A 24,579-nucleotide genomic window follows, 5' to 3' on the forward strand; every position below is an offset into this window, starting at 1 on the left:
TTTGAGTTCTTGAGCTTCTAGAGGGCGCAATTCCTATCGGGTTTGGCTGAAATTTTGCATGACGTATTTTATTTTTACTTTCAACAACTGTTTCAAATAAGGCTCAAATCAGTTCATAACCTGGTATAGCTTCCATATAAACCGATCTTGGGTCTTGACTTCTTGAGCCTCTAGAGTGCGCAATTCTTATCCGATCAGAATGAAATTTTGTACGACGTGTTTTGCTATGATATCCAACAACTGTGCCAAGTATAGTTCAAATCGGTCTATAACCTGATATAGCTGCCATATAAACCGATCTTGGGTCTTGACTTCTTGAGCCTCTAGAGTGCGCAATTCTTATCCGATCAGAATGAAATTTTGCACGACGTGTTTTGTTATGATATCCAACAAATGTGGGAAGTATGGTTCAAATCGGTCCATAACCTGATATAGCTGCCATATAAACCGATCTTGGGTCTAGTCTTCTTGAGCCTCTAGAGTGCGCAATTCTTATCCGATTGAAATAAAATTTTGCACGACGTGTTTTGTTATTATATCCAACAACTGTGCCAAGTATGGTTCAAATCGGTCCATAACCTGATATAGCTGCCATATAAACCGATCTTGGTTCTTGACTTCTTGAGCCTCTAGCGTGCGCAATTCTTATCCGAGTGGAATGGAATTTCGCACGACGTGTTTTGTTATGATACTCAACAACTGTGTTAAGTATGGTTTTAATCGGTCCCTAACCTGATATAGCTGCCATATAAACCGATCTTGGGTCTTGACTTCTTGAGCCTGTAAAGGGCACAATTCTTATCCGATTTGAATGAACTTTTGCACGAAGTATTTCGTTATAATATCCAACAAGTGTGCCAAGTATGATTGAAATCGGTCCATAACCTGATATAGCTGTCATATAAACAGATCTGGGGATTTGACTTCTTGAGCTTCTAGAGGGCGCAATTCCTATCCGATTTGGCTGAAATTTTGCATGACGTATTTCATTTTTACTTTCAACAACTGTGTCAAATAAGGTTCAAATCGGTTCATAACCTGATATAGCTGCCATATAAACCGATCTGGGATCTTGACTTCTTGACCCCTAGAGGTCGCAATTATTATCCGATATGCCTGAAATTTTGTACGATGGATCCTCTCATGACCATCAACAAACGTGTTTATTATGGTCTGAATCGGTCTATAGCCCGATACAGATCCCATATAAAACGTTCTCTCTATTTTACTTCGTGAGCCCCAATGGACACACAGGTCTCCAACATATAATTTAATTGTGGTCCGAACCGGACCATATCTTGATATCGTGTTAATAGCAGAGCAATTCTTTTCTTATATCCTTTTTTGGCTAAGAAGAGATGCCGGGAAAAGAACACGACAAATGCGATCCATGGTGGAGGGTATATATGATTCGGCCCGGCCGAACTTAGCACGCTTTTACTTGTTGTTTTTATTTTCATACCAAAAGACGTTTTTTATCTGCACTTATGGTTTTAACATGGTTTTAAACGAATCATTGAAACCAATTAAACAAAAATGATGACGACAATGATGTCAAGCGTTGCCACTAAAATTTCTTTTTGCCATTTTCCTCACTATAAACAAAGTACTACTTTGTCACCTATTTTTCTCCAGCATTACGGTTGGTATTCAATTCTGCTTTCGGAATAGCCGCTGAAATTTTTAATTGTTCCGCGAGCGGAATTTGACAGCAAGCAAATGTTTTTATTTCCGTACCAAAACACGTTTCTTCATCTGCACTTATTGTTTTATCTATTTTATATATTTTTTCTCAAATACATAAAAAAACGGACCATTGAAACAATTAAAACAAGCAAAAATGAAGCCGGCAATAGTTTCAAGTGTTGCCACTAATAGTTTTTTGCCATTTTCTTCACTATAAACAGAGTCTTACTTGTCCGCCTATTTTCAGCCAACGTTTCGTCGTCGTTTTAATACCCTCCACCATAGGGTATAAAAACGACGTCATTCTGTTTGTAACTCCTCGATATATTCGTCTAAGACCCCTTAAAATATAATATTCTTGATCGTCATGACATTTTAAGTCGAACTAGCCATGTCCGTTCGTCTGTCCGTCCGTCTGTCTGTCGAAAGCACGCTAACTTTCGAAGGAGTAAAGCTAGCCGCTTGAAATTTTGCACAAATACTTCCTTTTTGTGTAGGTCGGTTGGGATTGTAAATGGGCTAAATCGATTGGGATCTTGATTTCTTGAGCCGCTAGAGGGCACAATTATTATCCGATTTGGCTGAAATTTTGCATGGCGTGTTTTGCTATGACTTCCAACAACTATGCTAAGAATAGTTCAAATCTGTCCATAACCTGATATAGCTGCCATATAAACCGATCTGGGATCTTGAATTCTTGAGCCTCTAGAGGACGCAATTATTATCCGATTTAGCTGAAACTTTGTACAACGGCTTCTCTCATGAGTTTCAACAAAATATGGTTTGAACCGATCAATAGTTTGATATAGCTCCAATATAAACCTATCTCCCGATGTTGCTTCTTGAGCCCCTACAAGACGCAATTCTTATCCGAGTGTACTGAAATATTACACAATGACTTCTACAATGTTCAGCATTCATTTATGGTCCGAATCGGATTATAACTTGATATAGCTCCAATAGCATAACAGTTCCTATCCTATTCCAATATTCTTTGTTTGCCTAAAAAGAGATACCGCGCATAGAACTCGACAAATGCGATCCACGGTGGAGGGTATATAAGATTCGGCCCGGCCGAAATTAGCTCTTACTTGTTATATTTGAGTTTGGCAGCATTCCGCCTGAAAAGCTGAACAGAATACTCAGTTAAAAGGTCGAAAATTTCGACTAAGGGCTGGTACTATGTTCGTTTTTCACTGTTGAAACCCCTTTTTTCCACGATTACTATTTTGAAAACAAAAAAAACAATGATAAATTAACTATTTTATTAAAATTTTACCAAAAGTAATACTGAATGATAATTCGAAATCAGCAAGTTTTTTTGCTTTAAAATCTATTATCTAAAAAGAGTAATCGGCGAAAAATGATTTCGCGAAAAGCGAATATAATACCAGCCTTAAATGATTAAAAATGTCTTAAAATGGGTTGTTTAATATGCCAGTGTAGCGGATTTGCTAGCTTAAGGCTGGTACTACATTCGTTTTCCACAGTTGAAAACACACATTTTTCACGGTTACTTTTTTGAAACACTACAAAAATAAGAAACATAATACTTTTATGAAGATTTTTCATAAATAATGAGGGAATGTCCTACTGAATGAAATCAGCAAGTTGTTTTCCTTCAAAATCTATTATCTAAAAAAGTAATCATGAAAAAAATTTTGCGAAAATCGAACAAAGTCCCAACCATTATGGATAAATAAAACGCACTTCCCGCTATATGCTTTGTACTTTAAACGTTGGAAGAATCCAGAATATCAAGATCAACAAAACAAACAAAATAAATCATTTTAAATAAATGTGTCTCGGAGTTCATATATGTGATTTTATTAAAATCCTGAGCAAATTTTGCATTCCAGAACGTTTAATCATTGAATAAATATGTTGCCTTTTTCCACTTTTAGTTTTGTCATTCAGATTGAATGATGACACAATATCCGCTTACTAATCGGGGATAGCAATTCTTTCCATACAATGCATGACATAATTATCAGGTAGAGTATCGTAAACAGCTGAGTACAATTTTTTCTCGCGAAGTACACTATCTGTCAACGAGTTTTGGTTGTGCGTGTGTATTATAGTTAAGAACCATACCATACACAAATAACAAAAAATGACGCGAACTAGTAACATACTCAAAATCAGTGTTGCACTAATCACTGATTTTGATAGACAGTGCAGTCAATATTTTGTTGTTGGGCAGCTGCCACTACCTGTAAATGAATATATCTTGATACAAACTAAGCGAGAAAATCCGCTAAATGGGGTAAATAAAACACGGCAAAAATTTCCCTACTGACAATGCCCCATATATACCGCAATGTCTCTATATATTCCATAATGACTTACTAATGATTTCTGAATGACAACCTCATATAAAATGTCTATAGCAAAAAGCATGGGTTTGGGTAAAATTTGTCGGTAGTTCTGGTTACAAAAGTCAATAGTATGTCAGTATAGATTTATTATTGACACTTCCTACATATGTATATATATATACCTAGGTATACATAAATATGTGCATACATATGTATTTTTATTCATGTATTTTCTGCGGTAGCCGGTTTAATAATTTTACAATTATGAGAACCTTTGCTAATGTCGCTAGGGACAGCTTGGTGATAGTAGTTGTCGACAAGGAAAACAGGGCTGCAGGGCGGCTGTTGTGATCGTGTGTTGCATGATAATGAAACAGGTTAAATAGATTTTTAATGGCTAATGCCTTATTTTTACTATTTTAAACCACAATTAATATTTAAGGCAAGCTGGTCTTAAAGAGTGTTAACTCTCTGTTATCAACAGACGAACCCACACCCAAAAGGAAATCGTTGTTGACATTCATCTACTCCAAACTCAGTGTTGCCAGTTTGTTATAAATGTTTTCCATTTATTGGGGTATCCCAACACATACCTAGGATCAATTGGAGTGGGATAGGCAATGAACTGTCATCTGTATACTCTGATGTGCTTGCAGAGTTTCTTGAGCCTCCTCCAGTTTGTGACGATGCAGGCTGGTATCGGGGCCGATACAAACTAATTGCTTTCGGACAGGGATTCGCAGCGGAGCAAGCCTACTTTTGTCGGAGCGGGAGCGAAATTTTTCTAACCCGCTCCGCTCCGACAAAAAAGTCTTAAAAATACAAATTTTTTTTGGCTTACGAACTTGTTGTTTTGGAATTAACACACAAATTTTAGAGTTAACTTTCGTTAAATCGTTATCGGAAACATATTGAAGAACATATTTTTATCAATTTTAAAAAGTTTAGTCTTAAAGTCCAAACAAGTTAAAACGAGCTAAGTACGGTAGACTCGCATCTGTCAAATTCTTTTTTGTTTTGTAAACCGCCAGTTGTATTAGGGCCCCCGGTATCCGAACCAAAAATCGTCCATATCGGCCCATAATTTGATATAGTTGCCATATAATCCGACCTGCCGATTTAAGGGCGCATTTAGCATTTTTATCACGATTTTGTTGAAATTTAGAACAGTGACCTCCTGCCGACCTTCGCAACGAGCTTGGTCCATATCTAACTATATTTAGATACAGCTGCCGTATAGACCGATCTATGTCTTTAGAAATAGCTGCCATATAGAACATAAACTTCTCGGGACCAAATTTGGATATAGCTGCCATATAGACCGATCTACCCCTATAAACCTTATTTTCCTATTTCGCTGAAATTTAGAGCAGTCAGTTGGACAAGATTTCCCGTTGTCCGACCGAAATTTGGCCCAGGTCGGACGATACTTTGATAATACATTTGGAACATGGAGTTGCATTTATCCGAACGGCGTATGGTTCAAATTAGACCATATTTAGATATAGCTGCCTTATGGACCTACATGCAGATCTGGGATCTTAAGCCATTACATCTACATTTATAACCTGATTTCCTTGACATTTTAAAACCTGACTTATATAAACTTCTCGGTACCTGAACCGAATATGATCCAAATTGACCCATACTTGGACATTAATATAGACATAATAGGTTTATAATAAATATATCCATTTTACTTTTAGTTTTTACTTTTTTTATTTGGTTAGGAATTGCTTCCAGTATATGTTTAAAAAGTAAAGTCGGTTGATATGTTTATATAAAAGCAATAGACACGGATTCAGATCATCCTTGGCATGGATGTTGGAGACTTTAGGAGAAATTATTATGCAAAATTTCGGTCAAATCAAATAATAATTGCGCCTTCTAGACGCTTAGGAAGTAAAATCGGGAGGTCTGATTATTCGGAAGTTGGAGGTTGTTGGAGAAATTTTGCAAAATTTCACCCAAATTGGATAAGAAATGATCCCTCTAGGGACTCAAGAAGTACAATCGTGAGATCGGTCCATATGGAGGATATAAACGGTTATGGACCGATTGAGACTATATTTTACAAAAATGTTGGAGGTTATAAAAGAAACCGATACGCATAATTTCAGCTAAATCGGATAAGAATTGCGGCCTCTAGAGACTGAACAAATCAATCCAGTATACCGGTTTATATGGGGGCTTTAAAGGTATATAGCCCTATATAGATGTTGATCAAGAATACATATAATCGGAATATTGCTTACTGATTTAATCGTAATGACAAAATTAATAGATCACTTCACAGCGCACGGTGTGTATAAAAAGAAAATTTAAAAATAAATAGTCAATTTAAAAGTAAAGGAGCGGTAGCGAACCGAAAATAAAAATGCCGGAGCGGAGCGGAAAAATTATTGCCGAAGCGGAGCGGGAAAAAAGTACCCGCTCCGGATCCTTGCTTTTGGGGATCAACGCTCAAATGTATCTTTGCGCCCTAAAAAAGAGATTGGTGAGATCTGGCCAGGCGCAGCACTCGATTTAGTTAATAAGGAAGATATTTCCTCTCGACCAATAGCACCCAAGCGTGTGCTATTGGTCGAGATTCCGTCAGATCCTGAGTCCATACTTGGGAGACTAAGGGACTGTAATCCCAATCTTTCAACTGGAGTATTGGTAGATTGGATGACGCTGATGGCGACCAATATTCGTACTTAACTCCGGTTGTTTCGCAGATCTTATCAAGTCTGAAAAATTTGTATCCTACGGATTCAACACGTTGAAACTGAAAGTCTATAGAAGCGGTGTGTTTGAGGAATCAGGAGACGACTCAGCAGCAGTTCTTGCTGAAAACTTGCCTGAGGAACTATCGATTACATCGGTAATGTCTGTAGAATTGCACGAGACGGAAAATCCCCCTGCCACGATGGAAACAGGAGGGAAAAACAACCCGACAACCCGGAAGGGTCATCCAGTGGAATTGCCCTCAAGGTGTGCGCCAGCGGGGAAGGACGAAACTCAAAAGGTACTTCCACAGCAGCAGCTAGTGAAGCATCTACAGAAGAATCGTCCACACCGCAAGTATCCAGTGTCCTGAGGAAGAGTGAATCCACTGCTCATAATGACAATATCAAACGAATCTTGTGAGGGTGAACTCCTGGCGGAATCAGAAGATGAGTCTAACGCAACGGTGGTGGAAATTTTGAATCCTGACTGTGGTCCGGTTTTTGCAGATAAATCTCCACCATTACAAGTCCGCTTCGGCGACACTAAAGACCTTTCTGGTTCTTGTCCAGGGACTATGGATATACGAAGAAATGGTTTGTAGACTAAGAATTACTGGATTTAAACTACTCAGGGGCACGAGGAATGGGAGACATTCGCCTCTCTAGCCTACTTGAAATTAATAAGTCTTATTACTGACTTGCTTCCCTGTATATGGCGCATGATTCAGAGATGCCGTCTTCAAGCCTTAAGTTGCTTGTTGAAGCCGCTTTAACAGGGAAATATATGATAGTAATGCACATCACCAGACATGGGAAAGTTCGGATATCAACGAAAGGGGTGAGTTGCTTATCGAATATATTATAGGTTGCAATCTGGCGGTTTGTAATAAAACGAATAAACCGACTTTTATTAACAGAAGCAGGCAGGAGCTTGTTGTTGTAGCCACATTTGCATGTGGAGGTGGCGATCCTTATCAAGCTCTTATATGCGAGCAAACTCGTTCCGGTCTAAACGACCGATCGCTGCGGGAATATGATGGCCATTAGATATTTAAAGGCGCCAATAACTCGCCTTGTCGTATCGGGAATCAAAGGCAAATAGTACTTAAGCTAGAGCCGATGCCACCCGGGCTCTCACTGAGACTCTCCACTCGCACAGAAAAAATATAGACCTATATTTGAACGATTAAATATGGTATTGACTTGAAAAAAATTTTTTCAAAAAAGGTGTTAATTGCTTTTATAATTTTTAACAAAGAAATTAGATTTTTTGTATCACGGCAAGTGGTTGGTAAGCATGTCATTTATTGAACGAATTAAATTCTTATTTAATAATATAAATTGTGGAAGAATATATGGCGTTCCCTTTCACACATATATTATGTGAAAAGAAGCAAGAATGAGTCAAATATATGCCTCGCTTCTATTATTGGGTTGCCCAAGAAGTAATTGCGGATTTTTCATATAGTCGGCGTTGACAAATTTTTTCACAGCTTGTGACTCTGTAATTGCATTCTTTCTTTTGTCAGTTATCAGCTATTACTTTTAGCTTGCTTTAGAAAAAAAGTGTAAAAAAGTATATTTTAAAGTTCATTCTAAGTTTTCTTAAAAATGCATTTACTTTCTTTTAAAAAATCCGCATTAACTTTTTGATCAACCCAATATATACAGACACAAAGTAGCGTATGTAGAAAAAAAATAAAAAGTGTGTTTTATATTTTTCCATAAAATACAATTTGTTTAATTATAATTTAAGAGTAAAACAAGTAAAAGCGTGCTAAGTTCGGCCGGGCCGAATCTTATATACCCTCCACCATAGATCGCATTTGTCGAGTTCTTTTCCTGGCATCTCTTCTTATGCAAAAAAGGATATAAGAAAAGAGTTGCTCTGCTATTAAAACGATATCAAGATATGGTCCGGTGCGGACCACAATTAAATTATATGTTGGAGACCTGTGTAAAATTTCAGCCAATTCGTATAAGAATTGCGCCCATTGGGGGCTCACGAAGTAAAATAGTGAGAACGATTTATATGGGATCTGTATCGGGCTATAGACCGATTCAGACCATAATAAACACGTATGTTGATGGTCATTAGAAGATACGTCGTACAAAATTTCAGGCATATCGGATAATAATTGCGACCTCTAGCGGTCAAGAAGTCAAGATCCCAGATCGGTTTATATGGCAGCTATATCAGGTTATGAACCGATTTGAACCTTATTTAAAACAGTTGTTGAAAGTAAAAATAAAATACGTCATGCAAAATTTTAGCCAAATCGGATAGGAATTGCGCCCTCTAGAAGCTCAAGAAGTCAAATCCCCAGATCTGTTTATATGACAGCTATATCAGGTTATTAACCGATTGCAAGCATACTTGGCACAGTTATTGGATATCATAACGAAATACTTCGTGCAAAAATTCATTCAAATCGGATAAGAATTGTGCCCTCTAGAGGCTCAAGAAGTCAAGACCCAAGTTCGGTTTATATGGCAGCTATATCAGGTTATAAACCGATTTAAACCATACTTGGCACAGTTGTTGGGTATCATAACAAAACACGTCGTGCAAAATTCCATTCAAATCGGATAAGAATTGTGCCCTCTAGAGGCTCAAGAAGTCAAGACCCAAGATCGGTTTATATGGCAGCTATATCAGGTTATGGACCGATTTGACCCATACTTGGCACAGTTGTTGGGTATCATAACAAAACACGTCGTGCAAAATTTCATTTCTTTCGGATAAGAATTGCGCACTCTAGATGCTCAAGAATTCAAGACCCAAGATCGGTTTATATGGAAGCTATATCAGGTTATGGACCGATTTGAACCATACTTGGCACAGTTGTTGGATATTATAACAAAATACGTCGTGCAAAATTTCATTCCAATCGGATAAGAATTGCGCACTCTAGAGGCTCAAGAAGTCAAGACCCAAGATCGGTTTATATGGCAGCTATATCAAAACATGGACCGATATGGCCCATTTACAATACCAACCGACCTACACTAATAAGAAGCATTTGTGCAAAATTTTAAGCGGCTAGCTTTACTCCTTCGGAAGTTAGCGTGCTTTCGACAGACAGACGGACGGACATGACTAGATCGACATAAAATGTCGCGACGATCAAGAATATATATACTTTATGGGGTCTCAGACGAATATTTCGAGTAGTTACAAACAGAATGACGAAATTAGTATACCCCCCATCTTATGGTGGAGGGTATAAAAAATATTGTGAAAAACGGTACCCTGAAATAGCGAAAAAAATTAAAATGTGAACAAACAGAATGGATAAATTTCAAATGCAACGAATTCGAGGAAATTGTAGAATACAAGCGTGGTATATGTAACGTATAAATATTATCTTATTTTAATAGTTTCGAGATTATATTGACTTGGAAAACGGCGCTGAGAACGGAATTTGCGTCTACATTTCGTGGTATTGAGAGCAAAATGCTAAGATTGGTAATTTTATACCCACCACCGAAGGATGGGGGTATATTCATTTTGTCATTCCGTTTGCAACACATCGAAATATTCATTTCCGACCCTATAAAGTATATATATTCTTGATCAGCGTAAAAATCTAAGACGATCTAGACATGTCCGTCCGTCTGTCTGTTGAAATCACGCTACAGTCTTTAAAAATAGATATATTGAGCTGAAATTTGGCACAGATTCTTTTTTTGTCCATAAGCAGGTTAAGTTCGAAGATGGGCTATATCGGACTATATCTTGATATAGCCCCCATATAGATCGATCCGCCGATTTAGGGTCTTAGGCCCATAAAAGCCACATTTATTATCCGATTTTGTTGAAATTTGGGGCAGTGAGTTGTGTTAGCCCATTTGACATCCTTCGTTAATTTGGCTCAGATCGGTTCAGATTCGGATATAGCTGCCATATAGACCGATCCTCCGATTTAGGGTCTAAGGCCCATAAAAGCCACATTTATTATCCGATTTTGCTGAAATTTGGGGCAGTGAGTTGTGTTAGGCCATTTGACATCCTTCGTTAATTTGGCTCAGAACGGTCCAGATTTGGATATAGCTGCCATATAGATTGATCCTCCGATTTATGGTGTAAGGCACATAAAAGCCACATTCATTATTCGATTTTGCTGAAATATGGGACAGTGAGTTGTGTTAGGCCCTTTGACATATTTCTTCAATGTGGTTCAGATCGGTTCAGATTTGGATATAGCTGCCATTTAGACCGATTTCTTGATTTATGGTTTTGGGCCCATAAAATGCTCATTTATTGTCCGATGTCGCCGAAATTTGGAACAGTGTGTTAAATTAAGCTCCTTGACATACTTCTGCAATATCGCACAGATCGGTACAGATTTGGATGTAGCTGCCATATAGACCGATATCTAGGTTTTAGGTTTTGGGGCCATAAAAGACGTATTTATTGTCCGATGTCGCTGAAATTTGACACAGTGGGTTTGGTTAGGCTTTTCGACGTCCTTCTTCAACTTTGCCCAGATAGGTTTAGATTTGCATATAGCTGCCATATAGACCGATCCCTCGATTTAAGTTTTAGGGCCCATAAAAGAGGCATTTATTGTCCGATTTCGCCGAAATTTGGGACAGTGCTTTGTGTTAGGCTTTTCGACATTTTTATGCAACTTGGCCCAAATCGGTTCAGATTTGGATATAGATGCCATGTAGACCGATATCTCGATTTAAAGTCCTGGCCCCATAAAAGGCGCATTTATAATCCGATTTCACTGAAATTTGACACAGTGACTTATGTTCGGCTTTTCGACATCCGTGTCGTATATAGTTTAGATCGGTATGAGGTATATTAGTATAAGGTATGAAATTTGCACCGAATTTTGATGAAAGGTAGTTTACATATATACCCGAGGTGGTGGGTATCCAAAGTTCGGCCCGGCCGGAACTTAACGCCTTTTTACTTGTTATAATTCTTTTTAAATATTTTGTTTATAAAGGGTGATTTTTTTGAGGTTAGGATTTTCATGCATTAGTATTTGACAGATCACGTGGGATTTCAGACATGGTGTCAAAGAGAAAGATGCTCAGTATGCTTTGACATTTCATCATGAATAGACTTACTAACGAGCAACGCTTGCAAATCATTGAATTTTATTACCAAAATCAGTGTTCGGTTCGAAATGTGTTCAAATTTTGACAAATTTTGTTCAGCGATGAGGCTCATTTCTGGTTGAATGGCTACGTAAATAAGCAAAATTGCCGCATTTGGAGTGAAGAGCAACCAGAAGCCGTTCAAGAACTGCCCATGCATCCCGAAAAATGCACTGTTTGGTGTGGTTTGTACGCTGGTGGAATCATTGGACCGTATTTTTTCAAAGATGCTGTTGGACGCAACGTTACGGTGAATGAACACATTTCGAACCGAACACTGATTTTGGTAATAAAATTCAATGATTTGCAAGCGTTGCTCGTAAGTAAGTCTATTCATGATGAAATGTCAAAGCATACTGAGCATCTTTCTCTTTGACACCATGTCTGAAATCCCACGTGATCTGTCAAATACTAATGCATGAAAATCCTAACCTCAAAAAAATCACCCTTTATTACTCTTTACAGACCATGTGCGCGAATGAACCGAGGCTTATAATGGACTTATAGAATACAAGCGTGGTATATGTAACGTATAAATATTATCTTATTTTAATAGTTTCGAGATTATATTGACTTGGAAAACGGCGCTGAGAACGGAATTTGCGTCTACATTTCGTGCTATTGAGAGCAAAATGCTAAGATTGGTAATTTTTATAATTCTTTTTACATATTTTGTTTATATTACTCTTTACAGACCATGTCCGCGAATGAACCGAGGCTTATAATGGAAAATAAATTTCTCTTTAAATTCTCCTTTTTTTTCGAAGTCTGATTTCAATAAAGAAGAAATATGTATTTTTAAGCAATATAAATATTTCATGTTTTATACGCAATTAAATCCAATGTAATAAAAAGTTTTTTTTTTCATGTGAAAAATATTAATTGTTTAGTTTTATTAAAACAGTAAAATAGTTGCTTAAAAGAAAGAGAAACTTTCAAATAATAGGTTTATGGAGTTAATAACCAATTTAATTAGATTTTGGAGCTTATCATAAATCCAAATTGCAAAATTGTTAATCAATAATACAAATTCCTTTAAAGGACCCATTTTAGCAAATTGTTTAATTGAATAAACAAATTTCTTAACTGAAACTAGTTTTTAATTTTTTCTGTGAAAGTGGTCTAGGCGTAAATTCGTGGAAAACAGAAATAGTTATTTTCAGCAGAAATTATAAGGTACCTACAGTGGCGCCCGTCTCTTGCGAGGAGAGAATGGTCCATTTACTGAAATCGCAAAAACCTGGGTGTTTTGCTGGACAGGAAATTTAACTTCCAATACAACATTTTGGAAAGGGCAACAAAGGTAACTCTTGCCCTTTATAACTGTAAGAGAGCTATGGGCAAAAAATGGGGGTTTAAACCGCCCTGAGTATATACTACTATATTGCTATATGGTGTTGTGGTCTGGTGGACGGCGCTTCAAAAGTTCACCTACTGCTCAATACTCAACCGGATCCAAAGGATGGTTTGTTTGTACATAACAGCCGCACTGAAGATGACACTATCTGATGCACTGAATTTAATGCTACTCGTATTGCCTCTGGACATTTTGCTTAGACAAATTGCTGCGACCACTGCTGTGAGTCTAAGGGAGCTTTTCATTTGGACATGTTGCGCCTACGGACTCTGTGTTATCCTTGATATAATGCCCGATATCCCAGGCTGTGTTGATTACAAACTACCTGAGCTGCTTTTTGATGGTTATAGAAGTTACATGCATTTCTAGACATAGAAAAAATATTTACATAAATCTTACCAATCAAACATGGTATTAACTAATAATATTTTTGAAAAAGTGATTAATTGCAGAGATTATTTTTTACATAAAAATTCTATTTTGCATTAAATCATGACTTGTGCTAAGGAACAAATGGTTAAATTGCGTGTCCCATGACATAAATATAAGGGAGAAAGTGACACAAGGCACGCCACAGAGGGGCATTATGCAGAATTGCCGAAAGGGTCTTGCAGATGGCGCACGACTGGGCATGAACTAGGGGTCTTAATGTTAACCCAGAGAAGACTGAAATCTGCCTGTTCACGAGGAAGATGAAGGTGGGCCAATTTGAAGCACTGTGTTTCCTCAATGATCTTGAACAGGAAGATGAATTGGAAGTGTCACATTCAGGAGCGTACTGAGAAGGCTCACAGATGTGGAGGATGGCACGATCCGCATCATTGGGGTGGCGCGCTAAAGCGGAGTAAAGAATGAAAAATCGGACGAATTGGCAATGAAGGCCAGAGGACTGACGTCAATAAACTTATGGGAACATCCAGATCGTGAGAAGACGAGGCTATTATTGAAAGGAAGCAAGAGGGAGGCCAGTATAGCTTTCGGTATCATAACTAATCTATGAGCTCACTTGTGTAAAATCGGTGCGGCAAGTGATAGCATGTGGGGAAGATGATGAGACGTTGGAGCATTTCCTTTGTCATTGCCCGGCTTTCGTGGCTAACAGATACCGGCACTTAGGTGGGGACCAGGCAAGAACCAACTTAAGGCTCTATAATACATTTCATATGTTATTTTATTCACACTATGTGTGCAACTTGAACAATAACAAAATTTGACATGTCATAAGACAAGAACATGTATTGTGATGACACCTTTAGCGGCGTGCCATGGAAACAATAAAGGATTTTGTAAATAGTACGGAATTCCTGACATAGATTTTCTTTTTCGAGGTAACTTTTTTAAGTTGCCCAAAAAGTAATTGCGGATTTTTCATATAGTCGGCGTTGACAAATTTTTTCAACGGCTTGTGACTCTGTAATTGCATTCTTTCTTCTGTCAGTTATCAGCTGTTACTTTTAGCTTGCTTTAGAAAAAAAGTGTAAAAAAGTATATTTGATTAAAGTTCATTCTAAGTTTTCTTAAAAATGCATTTACTTTCTTTTAAAAAATCCGCAATTACTTTTTGGGCAACCCAATATTTAGAGCGCACAACAAGCCGATTAGTGGCTCAGGTGTATATCCATAGTGGCATGGGGCTGATTAATATCCGCACCCTCTTTTCAACCAAACCTAATTGCACGAATTAAAATTGTTATTTACTAGCATAAACGGTATGTATCTGTTTCTACAAAAAGCAAGATGATATAGTGTTCTCTTTCACACAGATGTAATTCGGACAGAAGTGCATATGAACCAAATATGTGTATGCATATTTTCTGCGTCCTTAATGTAATTCAAAACAAGTAAAATGGCGTTAAGTTCGGCCGAACTTTGGATACCCACCACCTCGGGTATATATGTAAGCCACCTTTCATCAAAATCCGGTGAAAATTGCATACCTTATGTCCCACAGCAGTTATATCGAAATATATTCCGATTTGGACCAAATACTAATAAGTACCAGTCATTGTTCAATTGTGTATAACAAAATATTGGTCTTTTTAGTAGCTATATTTAAACATAAAGCGATCTGAACCATATACGACACGGATGTCGAAAAGCCTAACATAAGTCACTGTGTCAAATTTCAGTAAAATCGGATCATAAATGCGCCGTTTATGGGACCAAGGCTTTAAATCGAGATATCGGTCTACATGGCAGCTATATTCAAATCTGGACCGATTTGGGCCAAGTTGCAGAAAAATGCCAAAGTGCCTAACACAACTCATTGTCGCAAATTTGGGCGAAATCGAATAATAAATGTGGCTTTTATGGGCCTAAGACTATACATATATAATCTGGACCGATCTGAGCCAAATTGACGAATGATGTCGAAGAGCCTTACACAACTCACTGTCCCAAATTTCAGCGACATCTGACAATAAGTGCGCCCTTAATGGCCCCAAAACCTAAAACCAAGAGATCGGTCTATATGGCAGCTATATACAAATCTTTACCGATCTGAGCCATCTTTCACAAGTATGTCAAGAGGCTTAACTAATCTCACTATCCCACTGTCACTGGCGACATCGGACAATAAATGCGCCTTTTATGGGCCCAAACCCTTAAATCGAGAGATCGGTCTATATGGCAGCTATATCCAAATATGAACCGATCAGGGCCAATTTAAAGAAAAATGTGTGTGCCTAAGACAAGTCACTGTCTCAAATTTCAGCAAAATCGGATAATAAATGTAGCTTTTATGGGCCTAAGACTATAAATCGGAGGATCGGTCTATATGGCAGCTATATCTAAATCTGGACCGATCAGGACCAAATTGACGAATGATGTCGAAGAGCCTAACACAATCAGTGTCTCAAATTTGAGCAAAATCGGATAATAAATGTGACTTTTATGGGCCTAAGACTATAAATTGCCATATAGACGGCAGCTACATCCAAACCTGGACCGATCTAGGCCAAATTGACGGGGGATGTTGAAGGGCCTAACACAACTCACTGTCCCAAATTTCAGCAAAATCGGATAATAAATGTGGCTTTTATGGGCCTAAGACCTTAAATAGGAGGATCGGTCTATATGACAGCTATATCCAAATCTGGACATGTCTGGCCAAATTGAATTAGGATATTTAAAGGCCTAACACAACCCACTGTCCCAAATTTCAGCAAAATCGGATAATAAATGTGGCTTTTATGGACCTAAGACCATAAATCGGCCGATCGGTCTATATGGGGGCTATATCAAGATATAGTCCGATATAGCCCATCTTCGAACTTAACCTGCTTATGGACAAAAAAGAATCTGTGCAAAGTTTCAGCTTATGTCTGTATTTTTAAAGACTGTAGCGTGATTTCAACTGACAGACGGACGAACATGTCTAGATCGTCTTCGATTTTTACGCTGATCAAGAATATATTTACTTTATATATATAAGAATATATATACTTTCTATGTGCTGCAAACGGAATGACAAAATGAATATACCCCCATCATTCGGTGGTGGGTATAAAAACACGTGGTTAAAGGAAAGAAAACCTTGCTAGGTTTTCCCTTTAGATGTTTGGATGGAAAATGGGAAAAATTTTATAATTCTTGATAAATATAATGGGCCGATTATGGATAGAAACCAATGTTCAGTTGAGTGGTTATCTGACAACGCAACCAAAATAGATAAAAATTTTTATTATGTGTGGCAACTTTTGTCGTTGGCAGTTCCGCAGCAAGCAAATGTGTGACTAAATAATTAAACCACCACAAAAAATGCTAGAAGTTGTGAATAAACATTTTATTATACCCTCCACCGTAGGATGGGGGTATACTAATTTCGTCATTCTGTTTGCAACACCTCGAAATATACGTCTAATACCCCATAAGGTATATATATTCTTGATCGTCATGTCATTTTAAGTCGATCTAGCCATGTCCGTCCGTCTGTCAGTCGCTAACGCTAACTTTTGAAGGAGTAAAGCTAGCCGCTTGAAATTTTGCACAAATACTTTTTATTAGTGTAGGTCGGTTGGGATTGTAAATGGGCCAAATCGGTTCATTTTTTGATAAAGCTGCCATATAAACCGATCTTGGGTCTTGACTTCTTGAGCCTTTAGAGGGCGCAATTTTTACCCGGTTTAACTTAATTTTAATTTTGCACAAAGTGTATCATTTCCAACAACTGTGATAAGTATGATTCGAATCGGTTCATAATCTGGTATTGCTGTCATATAAACCGATCTTGGATCTTGACTTCTTGAGCCAATAGAGCGCGCAATTCTCATCCGATTTGGCTAAAATTTTGCATGAGGTGTTTTGTTATGCCTTCCAATAACTGTGCTAAGTATGGCGTAAATCGGTATATAACTGCCTTATAAACCGATCTGGGTCTTGACTTCTTGAACCTCTAGAGGGCTCAATTCTCGTCCGATTGGGCTGAAATTTTGTTTTTTCATTTCATGACCTTCAACATACGTGTCTAATATGATGTGAATCGATCAATAGCTTAATACTGCTCCCATATAAACCTATCTCCCGATTTTGCTTCTTGAGCCCCTACAAGGCGCAATTCTTATCCGAATGAACTGAAATATTGCACAATGACTTCTACAATGTTCAGCATTCATTTATGGTCCGAATCGGACTATAACTTGATATAGCTCCAATAGCATTACAGTTCTTATTCAATATTCTATGTTTGGCTAAAAGAGATACCGTGCATAGAACTCGACAAATGCGATCAATGGTGGAGGGTATATAAGATTCGGCCCGGCCGAACTTAGCACGCTCTTACTTGTTTTTAATTTGAATTTGATCTATCTTTTTATTTATTAACGTGTAGAAGATCATTGTATGTCGCCGTTTGCTGCTCTTCTCAATGGTTTTCTTAGCTGCTCCAAACCCAATATTTTTTCAGTACTTAAGAACTCTCCTACTAGATTTATATTGAGTTAATTTGCAATAAATCTGCTGCCGTCCGTATAATGGAAATACATAGACACTCCAGGTTGTGGCCGACGGATGGCCAGTTTTTTCTTTTTTTCTTATTTTATTACCCGCCCGATTCTTTTTGTTTTGTTTAAAATCTTGTTACACTATCAACGTTTTTACACTATCAACGTTATGGACCGATTTGGACCATACTTCGCACAAATGGTGGAAGTGATACCAAAACACCACGTGCAAAATTACAGCCATATCGGATAAGAATTGAGCCTCAAAAAGCCCAAGAAGTCAAGATACAAGATCGGTTTATATGGCAGCTATATCAGGTTATGAACCGATTTGAACCATACTTGGCACAGTTGTTGGAAATGATACCAAAACACTTCGTGCAAAATTAAAATTAAGTGAAATCGGGTAAGAATTGCGCCCTCTAAAGGCTCAAGAAGTCAAGACCCAAGATCGGTTTATATGGCAGCTATATCAAAACTTTGACCGATTTGGCCCATTTACAATTCCAACCAACCTACACTAATAAGAAGTATTTGTGCAAAATTTCAAGCGGCTAGCTTTACTCCTTCAAAAGTTAGCGTGCTTTCGACAGACAGACGGACGGACAGACATGGCTAGTTCGACTTAAAATGTCACGACGATCAAGAACATATATACTTTATGGGGTCTTAGACGCATATTTCGAGGTGTTACAAACAGAATGACGAAATTAGTATGCCCCCATCCTATGGTGAAGGATATAAAAAGAACAGAGCAACTACAAAAGTGGTTGGCGAAAAATCGCATTTTTAGCAACTGCCACTGGCAACTTCAGTTGATAGTTGCCATCCGCAATGCAAATTTGTCAACTGACAACGCAATTAAAATAAGGTTGCCATCCATAATAGTCCCATAAATTTATAGTGTGAATTTGAAAAGGGCAAAAGAGAAAAATTCCCTATATCTATCTATATATATTCAAATGAATTTGTATTTGTTTGTGGGTTTGTAAATTTGTAAATTTTGTTTGTTCCGTATAGACTCAATAACGGCTGAACCGATTTCTTTCAAATTTTTACAGATTGTGGGGATTGGCCCAGAAGGAGCAATAAGCTATATAATTTATTGATATCGGTAGGGGGGCGGACCTTCCCCCTCACCCTAAAAGTACGACGCCAAAATAAAAGTGAACCGATCGGGACAATATGGGATTCAAATGAAAGGTATTCAAGAGTAGACTACGAATTCATATTAACATTGGATCCAAGTAACTGAGGGGCCACCCCGACCCAAAACCCCCTAAAAAAAGTTTATTGGGCGATAATGACAATATGGAACTCGAATGAAAGGTATTTGGGAGTAGATTACGAAAATGGTCAGAAAGGAGGAAAAGGCTTTTAAGTTTGTTGATATTGGAAGGGACCCTCATCCGTTACCCCAAAAACAACACCTAAAATCAAAACTGGACCCATAGGGACTATATGGGTATCAAATGAAAGGTATTGGGGAGTAGAATACGAATATGGTATTAACAATTGGGATGAAGTATGCGAGGGGTCGTCCAACCGCAAAAACTCCCCCAAACATACATTTTGGACGTAAATATCAATATGGGACTCAAATGAAAGGTATTCGGGACTAGACTACGAATATGACATAAAATATGAGGTCCAAGTAATTGGGGGTTGCCCCACCCTCAAATGGGAATATAATTCGATCTAAGCTAGATGAGCCTCAAATTAAAGGCATTTGGTAGCAGATTACGAATATGACAATAAATATTGTGTCCAAGAATCTAGGTGGTGATTTACCTCCGCATTAAAACAATGGGGGATGAAGTAATAGATATTTTTAAGTGGAGTGCGTCATTCAAATTTGTGCTCAAGTGTCAGGTGCAGAGATGGCCTGTCAAAAACAGTGACGTATATGACATACATTTCCGACGTATATTACATACGTCGAAAACGTCGTAAACCTAGCCAAAAAACTAGGTTTCTGACAGAAAAAAAAATTTCGAACGAAAATTTGTCGAATTTTTGATCTGATTAACTAAAAATTTTGGCATAAGTATTAACACTCCATGTACCGTTTCACTTGACACTTCCTCAGATGTCATGCATTTTTAACATATGTCGTTTACAACAGCTTTCAAAAAGCAAATTAAAACGGGAGAAGCAAATAATTTTGCAAAAGGATATAAAATAATTGCAATTTCTAAATATAATTGATGAAAACTAATAATTTATTGATTTTGTGCTTCACAAAAAAATCCTTAAACGTTACTTTATAAATTGACTTGAAATTTGCGTATATTTCCAATTTATTGTGTGAAAAATGTAAATGCAAAAATTAAAAAAAAAACTTAATATTTCTTTTATTGCGAAATTTTTTTACATATAAACTCTTCTATATACAACAAATAAGTGACAATAATATTTGTTAAAAATCAAACTTTTACACTGAGTTATTAAGGTTTATGACGTTTGTGACTTTTTCTACGTTTTATACAAGTATACGACGTTTTCGACTTTTACAACTTTTTGACAGTCGGAAACCTAAAAAATCGTCTTACGGACCATCTCTGGTCAGGTGGAGTGAGGCGCCCCTCACCAAACGGCTGTATACACCAATTATGACAATATGGGGTTAAATTCAACGTATAAGGTTGTGGACTGCGAAAATGGCGGACCACCTCACCCCAAAACAGTTGATCAATTATAATGACCTAATAGGACACTGCCGACATACACCCAAAGTTATTACGTTCAGTGTGATAGGAGCAGTTGCAAACCTTAAGTCAAGGTGGCCGCCATTTTTAGCTCATCGACAAGGAGCCTTCTTTTCCTAGACAAGTCCAAACAATGTGCTGCTGGGCAACACTTTCATGTTCAAAAGTCTTACATAGTTAAATAACTAAGAACTGTCGCCAACGCACCTAATATAAAGACCGGCAAATTAGTTCTTTACCACTAAGAATCGTTTAATATGGCAATTTGATTTGATTTAAAAAAGACTAAATTATGACTTTTCAACAGGTAACCATATATACGCCATGTAGCCTTAGTATATTATAGACAACTACCACATCACCAATCCCATGTCAGTCGGTTGTACGTACCGGATTGAACCGATGGAGTTCTTCATCGGCAAGAGCTGCCGCCTCAGTGTATAACACACTGCTACAACAACAACAACCACATCATGATCAATATTATATGCACTAAGCCGCTCCAAGCGAGTAGCAGCATAGACAAAGGAAATCTATAGACTCATAACATATGTTCAAAAAAGCTCTCACAGATGGAAGAAATGTAAAATTCTCAGTCGTTTATATGTGATTCCCAAGCATCCGAGCGATATGGAACGGAGAACTTTTAAGTTATTTTGTTAACATTTTGGATATTAAAGTCAAAACCTTTCCCTTATCGATGGCAGCACTAGCATTTATATAAGCTCCATCTATTCTGTTTGCAAATGGATCAACTGAATGGAGACGCCACCACGAACAGAGAGAGGGCAGAGTGGTAAAAATGGATCATGTATAAATTATCGTTGTTATGGAAACCTATCGGTCCTTAAAATACAGAATTTCGTTGCGGTTGTTTGCTGTATTATTTTTTTGAATTTCCCACCTTAAGATGGGCCTTAACAATATGTGTTTCAGGTAGTTTAAGTGGCTATCTCTGCCATAGACAAAAATTTATTTAATAGAGTCCGAATATCCAAATTTGTGTTAAACTGTTAGAGGGGAAGGCTGAACGAACCTACACAGAATCAGAGCTATTGGAGAGTAGGTTACGTTACTGAGGTGACATTTTTCTACGCCTTGAAAGCGAAAGCTCAGTGGAGCGGGTTTGATTGCAAATTTAGCTGAAAGATAAGAAGCCTCCTTTTTATAGTCGAGCCCAAGTGGCATGCCGATGAGCACACAATTGTTTTCGTTTTGTCACTCGATTCGTTCGCCAAGTCATTGAAAATAGCCGATTTTATAAAGGAAAAATAGCTGTTTTCAATGACTTGGCGAACGAATCGGAGACAATATGTAAAAGCGGGAAGTTCGGCCGGGCCAAATCTTACATACCCTCTACCATGGATCTCGTTTGTAATTTTTTTGCCCGATATCTCTTTACAGGCAAACAAAGGATAATGGATAAAAATTGCAAAGTTATTGGAGCTATTTCAGGTTATCAATCAATTCGGAACATGCTAGGTTTGGCTGTTGGAGACCATAGTAGATGTCATTGCGCAAAATGTCAGCAAAAATTGGATAAGAATTGAGCCCTATAGTGGCTTAAGAAGGAGCTATATCAGGTTATGGACCCAATCAGACCACATTTGGCACGTATGTGGAAGATCATAGGAGATGTCGTTAAAATAATGTTTAGCCAAATCGCATGAGAATTGCGCCCTATAGTCAAATTAGAAGATCGGTTTATATGGGAGCTACATCAAGTTTTAAACCGGTTTGAACCATACTTAGTTGTTGGAAGTCATAACAAAATATCTTATACAAAATTAGAGACAAAGCGGCGTTTAGGGGCTCAAGAGGTCAAGATCCTAAATCGGTTTATATGGCAGCTATATCAAAATAACGACCAATATGACCCATTTAATAATATAATAGAAATCCCACTGACCTACACTAATATCCCTTCGAAAGTTAGCATGCTTTCTACAGATGGACGGACCGACATAGCTAAATCGGCTTAGAATGTCAAGACGATCAAAAATATACATATATCCTTGGTTGGGTCTCAGATGAATATTTCGATGGTTTACAAACGGAATGACGAAATTAGATTATGATGGATGGTATAAAAAGAAAAAATAAATTAAGTGGTCTAGGCCGTACGTTTTTGTACTGAAGTCTTAAATGGATAATGATTATTGTCACAACTATTATTGAAGGAATATCCAGTGCAGAAAATTATTTGAATAGCCAAGCAAACCCGAACAAAGAAAAAGAGCGCGAGAGGTACAGGAGAATGTGTTCAAAGTTGATCATTTGTTTTTCAGTTTGTCAATTTGTTTGTGTGTTCCTCATAGACGGTTCCAAAAACGACTGAACCGATTTTCTTGAAATTTTCACAAAATGTGCATAATGATCCCGTGGTGAAAATAGGGTGCTACATTTTTGACATCTGAAGGGGGAGCGGACCTTCCACCTTACCCTAATTTTGAGAAACGTCAGATCTCGGAGATGGGTGGTGCGATTTAAGCGAAATTTTGTGTGCTCTCTTATAGTAACCTAAAAACAAAAATTTGGTATCCCAATTTCGGATAGGGTACCTGGGGGGCCGCCCTACCCCCAAAACCTAATATATATATATATATATATATATATATATATATATATATATATATATATATATATATATATATATATATATATGGTCAGCAAATACTTCCTATTTGGTGAGTAAATATGTGGGATTTAGGCGTGTTTTGTGGGTTGAGGTGGTCCCCCAAACACTTGATTCCCATATATATATATATATATATATATATATATATATACATATATATATATATATATATATATATATATACATATATATATATATATATACATATACATATATATATATATATATATATATATATATATATATATATATATATATATATATATATATATATATATATATATATATATATATATATATATATATATATATATATATATATATATATATATATATATATATATATATATATATATGGGAATCAAGTGTTTGGGGGACCACCTCAACCCACAAAACACGCCTAAATCCCACATATTTACTCACCAAATAGGAAGTATTTGCTGACCATTGCTATATGAACAGCATTCCGCCGTTCATATAAAAAACACGTCGGCGAAACGCTGGACGAAAATAGGTGAAAAAGTATTACTCTGTTAATAGTGAGGAAAACGGCAAAAATAAATTTTAGTGACAACGCTTGACATCATTTTTGTTTTTTGATTTCAATGGTTCGTTTTTTCTATTTGTTATTTTACTTATTTGCGAAAAAAAATAAACATAACTGTAAAATCCGCTCGCGGAACAATGAAAGATTTCTGCGACCATTCCGAAAGCAGAATAGAATACCAACCCTAAGGGCTTAATCACATGAACGGCGCACTTATTACCCGATTTCGCTGAAATTTCAAACTGTTACTTGTAATGAGCTTTTCTGCACCTGAACCAAATTTGAACTTTGATATAATAGTGTTATATTAAATTTTGATAATAAACCTTGAAAATTTTATTTAGCATTTTTTGCACTTAAAAATTTTTTGATTGTTGTCGTCTACTTCTTTCCGAGAATGCGTACATCAGACTGAGAGTTGTGATGATTTTTTACCTTCCCTGTGTGGTTATTGGATGACGTCTTTTCGTCGGCGGCACACGCATCTGCTTATTGCTTGGAATGGTTTATGAACGTCCATGATGGGGCATATGAATATTTGTTTTTGTAATGCTCGACT

Source organism: Stomoxys calcitrans, chromosome 1, assembly GCF_963082655.1.
Source record: "Stomoxys calcitrans chromosome 1, idStoCalc2.1, whole genome shotgun sequence".
Classification (NCBI taxonomy): Eukaryota; Metazoa; Arthropoda; class Insecta; order Diptera; family Muscidae; genus Stomoxys; species Stomoxys calcitrans.